General features: G+C 37.8%; 1 non-coding gene across 1 annotated transcript; it reads left to right on the top strand.

Moving 5' to 3' along the window:
* The first annotated feature begins 1,492 nt into the window (after window positions 1-1,492).
* TRNAK-CUU (transfer RNA lysine (anticodon CUU)) lies at window positions 1,493-1,565 on the top strand. The gene has a single exon. It is a non-coding gene; the product is annotated as a tRNA-Lys (tRNA).
* The last annotated feature ends 7,226 nt before the right edge of the window (window positions 1,566-8,791 follow it).

Here is an 8,791-nt window from a genome sequence, read left to right on the forward strand (position 1 = left end):
GAACCTGGAACCGGACCCGAAATGAAAACCCGGAACCGGTTTTTTTAATACCCGGGTTTTTAATACCCGAACCCGTACCCGACCCTACCCGTAGGGTACGGATAGGGTATGCATTTCGGCACTAAAACCCGAACCCGAACCGGACCCGATTTGTACCCGGTAATACCCGAAAACCCGAACCGGTTCCATACCCGGAACCGGTTTTTTTCCAATACCCGGAACCGGGTTTTCCAATACCCGAAGTATACCCGAAAAATACCTTAAAAATACCCAAAAAATACTCATAAAAAGTGCAACCTATTAAAAAATCCAATATATACTCGAAAAATACCCAGAAAAAAGCCCGAAAAAACCCATAAATAGGGTTTTTTCAATACCCGAAAATGGGGTATTCAAATACCCGGTTTAGAATACCTGGTTCTATACCCTACCCGAACCCGATGCATAGGGTATGGTTTTTGGAGGCAATACCCGGACCCGATCCCTACCCGGTTATTACCAATACCCTATTTTTCAATACCTGGTCATACCCGAACCCGGTTCCATACCCGAACCCGGGTATTTAAAAAACCCGATTTGTGCACCTCTATATATGCATGGTTGTAATAACACTTTTTTCCAACATTCATATACTATTTATAAAAGTAAAGAACACTAAGGTTTGGTTTTAATAGCAAACCGATTCGGCTATTTATATTCATATAATCATAATCAAAACATCAATTGCTTAATCGGTTAAATTTGTTTTGGCTATAGTTTGATTATTCAAGATTTTGCTCACTCTACTGGCCATCTCTTCACCCTCCACATACACTAAGTTGATCAATATCTTAACGTCTTTTAACTTCATATTCATCATCGAGATATCTTCAATCGCAAGGGGTATAAACCCATGTGAAACATGTAGTAGACATATAATCAAAAACCATATGCGCGCGCAAACGTTGATAGAATAACCATATTAGCAAATCACAACCCTAATACGTAATTTCTAATTGAAATACACACATGCGTGTGCAATGATATGAAACCGTCTTCTTCTATTCGTATCGTCCATTTGACTAAAAAACATTTTCAACATAAGTCATATCCTACATTAAAGCATTTTTTTTTCCTAAAAAGATAACGTATTTTAAGTTTAATTATTATTGCATGCCAACGAGATCATATTTAGCTTTGTTCATCTTTCAGAATAACATACATAATTGCCTTATGAACTTGTAGCAATATTTACCCAAGTGTGTAGAATGTGTAGAATAAATTTTTTGTCGGCTTGAAAGGCATTAAATGTATATATTTGTGTTTTTATCACCTCCAACATTTTTATATGTGAAGATATGTATCGTAATAGTTTTTATCAATATTAAAATTTTAAACTACTTATAAAATTATGTAATCAATGATAAAAACGACCATGTTAATCAACCTAAAAATAATACCATTATGTGAATATTCGATATATTAGAAGATGAAATCATATAAATGACAACAAGCCCGTCTAGCTCAGTTGGTAGAGCGCAAGGCTCTTAACCTTGTGGTCGTGGGTTCGAGCCCCACGGTGGGCACTTTTCTTGATATTACTAATTTTTTTCTTTACGTCATAACTTTATTTCCAAACAATTCAAAACCCTAAAGTAACGAAGTAAAAGTTAAAATCTTAAAAACTCGTATATAAATTCCAGCCCTGAAGAAGTTCAATGTCGAATCATATAAGTTTAACTAGTTTTTATCCCCGTATTATGGGGGTTGTTTTATATTATTTGTTTTTAGTATTTATATATTTTTTGAATTTTAATTTTATTTATTGTATGTAAGTTAAGAATATACTTATGGTTTGATGATAAAAGGTTTCACAAATAAATGAGATGTTATAACTCAGTTTAAAAACTATATGAGTTTGGTGAGACCTAATACCCGTTTATTTTTTTACCATAAAATTGTTTCTTATTTATAGCAGGCCAGGCAGCATTGAATTTGTAGCAGGCCTCCTGGGAATTACTTGAAAGTTTTACGATTTTTAGAAATTTAGAAATTAATGTCTTCTAAACAACTATATGATATTCAAAAACATAAAAAGAGAGAGAAGTTGTTATGAGAGACATCAATTTCGTTGTGAATGTGGGAGTTGCCAGGTTTACAATGATCAACATTGGTGTCCCCTCTTGTTGTCCCCGTTTATTTGGTGTCCCTTCTTGTTGGGATTAGGGACACTGGATTTGTAGCAGGCCAGGCAGCATTGAAGGCGGCATCGGGCAAGGTAGCTAAACACGAGAGAGCTTGTTTGGAGAATCAACACGTGTTTATCCCCTTCACCTTTGACACTTTTGGTTTCTTAGCTCCGGATGCCGTGGACCTTTTGAATAGGTTCAGAAAGTTGTGTATAGTAACGTATCAGCCCATAAGAATCAAAACTTTGTTTTTAGTCGGATTGGGTTTGCTATCCAAAAGGGGGTTGCGGCGCAGCTTGTTGCCCGTTTACCTGCCACTTCATTGTAAATCGTTTGGATGTTTCTATGAAATATAAAAGGTGGTAATCGTGCACCAACAATGGAATAATATATTTTAAAAATATCATATATTAATTTTAATGTATCCCTATTTTATAGGGATTTTACATCAAATATTTGGTGAGATTAAACTTTAATGTAATGAGATTTAATGAGATGTTATAACCCGTTTAAGGTATATATGGGTTTGGTAAGACCCATACCCGTGAATTCGAGTCAAATGCATTAGATGCCTCCATTTAAAAATCAAGCAATCTAGTGGCTTCCATTAAAGGAGGGAGCGACCATATCACAACACATATGATTTTTAGATCTTCGTTTATATATATTATAGATTCAAGATATAATATGTTTGACATAAACCGTCTCTGATTAACATCACTTTCACCGAAGAAAAAAAAATAAACTATGAATAATAGTTTGAAGAATAGAATTTTATTCAAGTTAAGTCGGTCTAGAGAACTATTTGATGCAATACACAAACCTGATTCAAATGTAGGTTTGCATTGCAGATTGTATAGAATGATAATTGGTTTATTGTTATTCAAATATTGTCAAGGCAATTACATGATTAAATAGGACTTCTCTAAATAAGGAAGAGAATCAAACTAACAAAAACATAATATTCTATAATAAAAACACAATATTCTATATTCCCTCTCAAGATGGAGCATGTAAGTTAGCAATGCCAATCTTGCCAAGAAGAAGATGTAGTTGTTGAGCAGAGAGTCCTTTTGTGAGCAAATCCGCAACTTGCATTTTGCTGCTAATGTTCATAGGAGTAATTTCTTTTGAGGTAACTCGTTCACGGACGAAATAGCAATCCATTTCAACATGCTTGGTGCGCTCACGAAAGACGGGGTTGTTGGCAATGTGGCGAGCCGCTTGAGTATCACAGAATAAATCCGTAGGCAAAAATACGGGACCTTGAGTTCACGAAGCAACCATCGAACCCATAATATCTCACTAATTGTAGAGGCCATAGCCCTGTATTCCGATTCTGCGGAGGAGCGTGAGACAACCGCCTGCTTTTTGGTTTTCCAAGAGATAGGTGAACCACCCAATAAAAGGATATACCCGGTGCGTGATCGTCTGGTGTAGGGACAGCCTAACCAGTCAGAGTCACAATAGGCCGTTAGAGTGGGATTTCCTGCACGAGAAAGCAAGATACCTTGACCTGGTGAATTCTTTAAGTATAGAATATTGTGTTTTTAAAATAAGCTAGGCACCCGAAAACTTTTAGGAAATCATAGTTTGGTTTGGTTCCCCAAACCATCTCAAAGGGGCTTTTGTTTTTTATAACTTTGGAAGGAAGTCGGTTGATTAAATAGGCCGCGGTTAAAATGCATTCCCCCCAAAATCTCTTGGGAACATTGGCACCAATTCTCAAAGCACGACCAGTATCAAGAAGGTGCCTGTGTTTTCTCTCAACGACCCCATTTTGTTTGGGGGGGGGGGGGTTGTGAGGACAAGAGGTTTCCAACAAAATTCCCTTTTCGTTATAAAATTCCAACATATTGTTGGAAGTGAATTCCCCACCGTTGTCACATCTTACCCTCTTGATCGATTTTTCAAATTGTGTTTTGACCATCTGGTGGAAGTTTTTTAGGCATTGACTAGCATCACTTTTATGTTTGAGAAGAAAAGTCCAAACGGCTCTACTAAAGTCGTCAAGTATTGTAAGAAAATAGTTAGCTTTTGTATAGGACGGTGTCCGATAACCCCCCCAAATATCACAATGAATCAACTCAAAACAAGCAGTAGTTTTAATAAAACTGGTAGGAAAAGACAACCGAGTATGTTTGGCTCTAGAACAAGAGTCAAAAAAATTACCCAAATCAAGAGTACTAATATCGAGAAAATCAATTCTAGCAAGCTTTCCCTTTGAAGTGTGGCCAAGTCTTCTGTGCCATGTCTCGACCGAGGTAGCCATAGCCTTTCTATCTTGAACCATCTTCATCCGGTACAAACCCCCTTCGCATCTACCCGCACCAATCAAGTTCCTCCTCTGCAAACCCTGCATGACACAAAAGTTAGGAAAAAAAGATATGCAGCATTGGAGGTCGCGACTGAGGCGACTAACAGAAAGAACCCCGTTAACTTTGGCTCCTCCCGGAAACACATATTCTCCCTTTCCTTTTACGGGAATAGAATCCCCGTTAGGAATGATAACCGGCGGCTCAAAGTGGGCATCCCTTTGATTAGCGAGGACGTTTGATAAGTAAGTAATATATTCGGTGCAACCCGAGTCGAGAATCCACTCACCTTCCTCGTCTTCTTTGAGAGCCATATAGACAACCGGTTTCGTACCTTCTGTTTTACCTTCTCCATTAAAGTGTCTTACAAAAAGTTGGTAGTCTTTGTTGCTCAGACCTGGGATCGGACTAGGGTCGGTCTCGACATAAGCTGCCTTTGCCTTTGGTTTCTCTCCCTTCTTTCCGGGCCACCATTCCGGGTACCCAACCAGTTTAAAACAACCTTCCCGCTTGTGCCCGTCTTTGTCACAGAAGGTGCAGTGTCCATTACCTTCCTTCATGTTTCTCGAGTCCTCCTTCTCTTTGTTTCTTTCGGTGTTCGGTTTAGGAGTATTGGTCCAAACCCCTTTCTTTTCTTTATAACTTTGGAACGCAGCGGAATCGTTCATTCTTTTACCCATGGAAACAACCCTCTGTTGTTCATCCTCCGAGACAAGACGGTATGCCTCTCCCAAGGTGGGGGTTGGTTTCATAGCCAAGATTTGAGTTCTTATTGTCGAGAACTCACTGTCAAGGCCAAGAAGAAACTCTAGAGTTTTTCTTTGTCTTTCATATCCATGAATTGCTTGCCCATCCCACACGTGCAACCAGAACAGGAGCACTTCGGTCCCGGAAACACGGAGCTCATCTCATCCCATAGAACCCTTAGCCGTGTGAAATAGGTGGAAACAGAAACACGATCTTGTCTTGTGGTGGAGATGAGTTGCTTCAATTCGTAAGCCCTAGGAGCACTCTCCTTTCTGAAACGTTCCCGGAGATCATTCCATACTTCTTGAGCAGTTTTCGCATACTTCACGTTGTCTCGTATTTCCTTTTCCATGGCTGTACTCAGCCACCCCTTTATCATGGCATCACACCGTACCCATGCCATGTGGTTGGGGTGAGATTTCTCCGGTTTTTCAAAGGTTCTGTCGACGAACCCGATTTTGATTTTTGCAAATAAGAAGTTCTCCATCTCTTGAAACCAATCAAGATAGTTGCTATCATTAAGGATTTCGTTGACATGGACTTGTCGTGGGTAATCAAGATAGTTGCTATCAGTAAGGTAGTTGCTATCAATAAGGTGAAGAGTGATCGATGGTGTCGTTAGGTTTGGTGTTTTGACTGGAAGTATTGTCGCCAGCCATGATGATGGTGGTGGCGGCCAATTAGGGTTTGAATGGATCGAGCAATGGCTCTGATACCATATAGAATGATAATTGGTTTATTGTTATTCAAATAATGTCAAGGCAATTACATGATTAAATAGGAGTTCTCTAAATAAGGAAGAGAATCAAACTAATAAAAACATAATATTCTATAATTAAAACACAATATTCTATAGATTGGTTCCATAACTAATACAACCGATTATTCATTGTGATATGAAATGTTTCGGATTGAGAAGCAAGGGTGATTTTGGTTATGACATTGCACTTGCTTTAGGTACTTTTAACTTGGTGACAGGAAAATATTAAGATGAACGATCAACATTGTAAGTATTTTAAACTGTAACTAATCTATTGTATTTACTTGGATAATAGTTTTTATTTTTTTCGGTTCCATCTTTTATACAACTTCATTACACACACATACTGGTAGGAAATCCACTTGATGCATCGGCATCGACAATTTATAATGCTTTACTTGTATTGTGTTAGTTTATCAATCCTTTCGTGATATGTTGTATAGTATTTATGTTAGTTTTCTTATCTGTAGCTAGGGCTGGCAATTGGGTACATGTTTAAGACACGATAAGACCTGTTAATCAAAAAAGTGTGGTATGAGATTTTTCTATTTTCTTAAATAATTGAAATTAGTATGTTTGACTTCATCATTTTCCCTTATTGATACACAAAACTTAAAACTGTCTTATAGTCATGACATATAAAGTAGTTAAATGAGTCGTATTCATGTTTGATGTTTGTGTTACGCGCGTCGCTTCTTGTCTGTTAAACCTGTTAAGACACGAATTGCCAACCCTATCCGTAACATCATTGTTGTAGTCTATTTATGTTAGGTATCTTGTTTGTAGCATCTGTGCTCAGGCCAGGCCCGTGGGCCAGCCAAATCATGCCTTTGCTTTAGGCCTCCCATTTTTTAGGGTCTCCATCACAAATGGGTTATGTATTTAGGTATTTAAAATGGGACTTTCGTATTTATAATACTTATTAATGGACCACAAATTAATAGGAAAGGCTCATGTCATGTATTTGCATATAAATATATCATCCTTAAAAATTAAACCTGTTATGGTACCATATCTTTACTATTATAGTTGTATATGCATGTTAAAAAAACTCAATGATCATTATATAATTATACGCAAAAAACTGCGATATTTTCATTAGTTCTAATCAACTCTATTATTATAAATGACCAATTTTATATAAAACGAGTTCATGAAAACCAAAAGTGAATATCAATAGTCATTGACTAAAATATTAAATAAAAATGAATACAGTTATAAGAATGTATATTTTAACATATTAATTTTATTCTACAATATTTGTCAAATTATTTAAGTGTTACTTATATGTGTTTTGAAAAAGATTTTTTTCCATAAACTTGATTGATTACGAATGTTTAATTAAACACTTTATTTCAAATAAAGCAAGATGAGCAAAATTTTATTTAAATAAATTTACACACACAAAAAAATTAAAAAAATAAAATTTTTAACTTTGCCAACTATAAACTTGTTAGTTTATTATTGTCGGTCTCAAGCTTGGATTAAGGAGGAGAGTTTATACCAAAGAGTTTTTGAAAAAAGCCTCGACATTTTAGTTCTTTTTAGTCCTCTAAAAACGGTGAGATAGCCCTGTCTGTGCTGTTAATACACATATAAATAAGCTAGATGATGAGTCGTCTGCTAATGATGATGAGCTAGATGGCAAATTATAATTGTCTCTTATGAACATTTGCCTACAGTTAGTCATTGTATCTAAAAGTGTACTCACATGTTTTTTCTTTATGCAAGTTGTAAGACTATCCACAATATTACTGGCGTCTTTAAGAGTCCTTAGGTACCACATCATCTGTAACGTCATATTCTTAAAAATCCCTATTTCATCTTTATAGAGGTAGGGTACCAAAAAGACCCAAATACCCTTAAGTATCACCCGCGGGTCATAGAGAAACCTCTCATACACCACCCGCGGGACATATGGATCGTCTGCATAACTCGGTAGAATGGGAACGTCCTCACACCACACGCGGAAGCATCCAGGCACCCTCGGAAGTCATCCGCGAGATAGGACATCTGTCCGCTAAAATGACCGGAAGGCCATGCCAACTGGACAGCTGTCACGAACTAACTATCCTCTAGAAAAGTACCCACAATCGTTAATTGAAGAATATGTGACTCGCCAGTCAATGAGCAAAGGACACCTGGCCAGGTTGTTATAACCGTGCATATGGCCAGGGTATAATCCGTCCTATCGTCAGACGACGCGTGTCCGGGTTGTTATACCCATGCACATGGGACGTATAGCTCAACCTATCACAAATGGACACGCGTCCAGGCGGTTACCAAGATCTTCTAGAAGAGGTCAGCTGGCCCAATCACCTTCCTACATTCTTCGGCTATAAATACCTTGTCAACCGGCATGAGGTATTCATTCATTCACAATCACTCTGATTCACACATACTCTGACTACACTTAGTCTGCTTAGTTTTCAGTACTTTTTCCTTTACAAACGTTACTGATTCTCACGTCGGAGGGTGGTTACAGGAAGATCCCACTTCTTGTCCTTCCTGTAACGAGAATCACGGTATCTGTTTTGCAGGTTCCGGTCATTGGACTTCGGGAAGTTGTGCTCATACTGTGTTAGTAGTTATGGTATATCACCCTGTGGACTCATTGGATCCAGGACCCATACCCGGGGATAGGATCTATGTTTTTTCATTGGCGCCATCCATTTTGGTGTTAGAACATCACAAATTTTCGTTGGTTTTTCGGTTCGTTTAAAGTATGAGTAAACTTCCTGAGGGGCCGACGGGAACTCCTGCACTTGTTTCACGTGTGACTAACACTGAAATACCTGAAG

This window comes from Bidens hawaiensis, unplaced genomic scaffold (assembly GCF_021521415.1).
Source record: "Bidens hawaiensis isolate Kalapana, Puna unplaced genomic scaffold, B.hawaiensis_p1.1 tig00022887_1, whole genome shotgun sequence".
Classification (NCBI taxonomy): Eukaryota; Viridiplantae; Streptophyta; class Magnoliopsida; order Asterales; family Asteraceae; genus Bidens; species Bidens hawaiensis.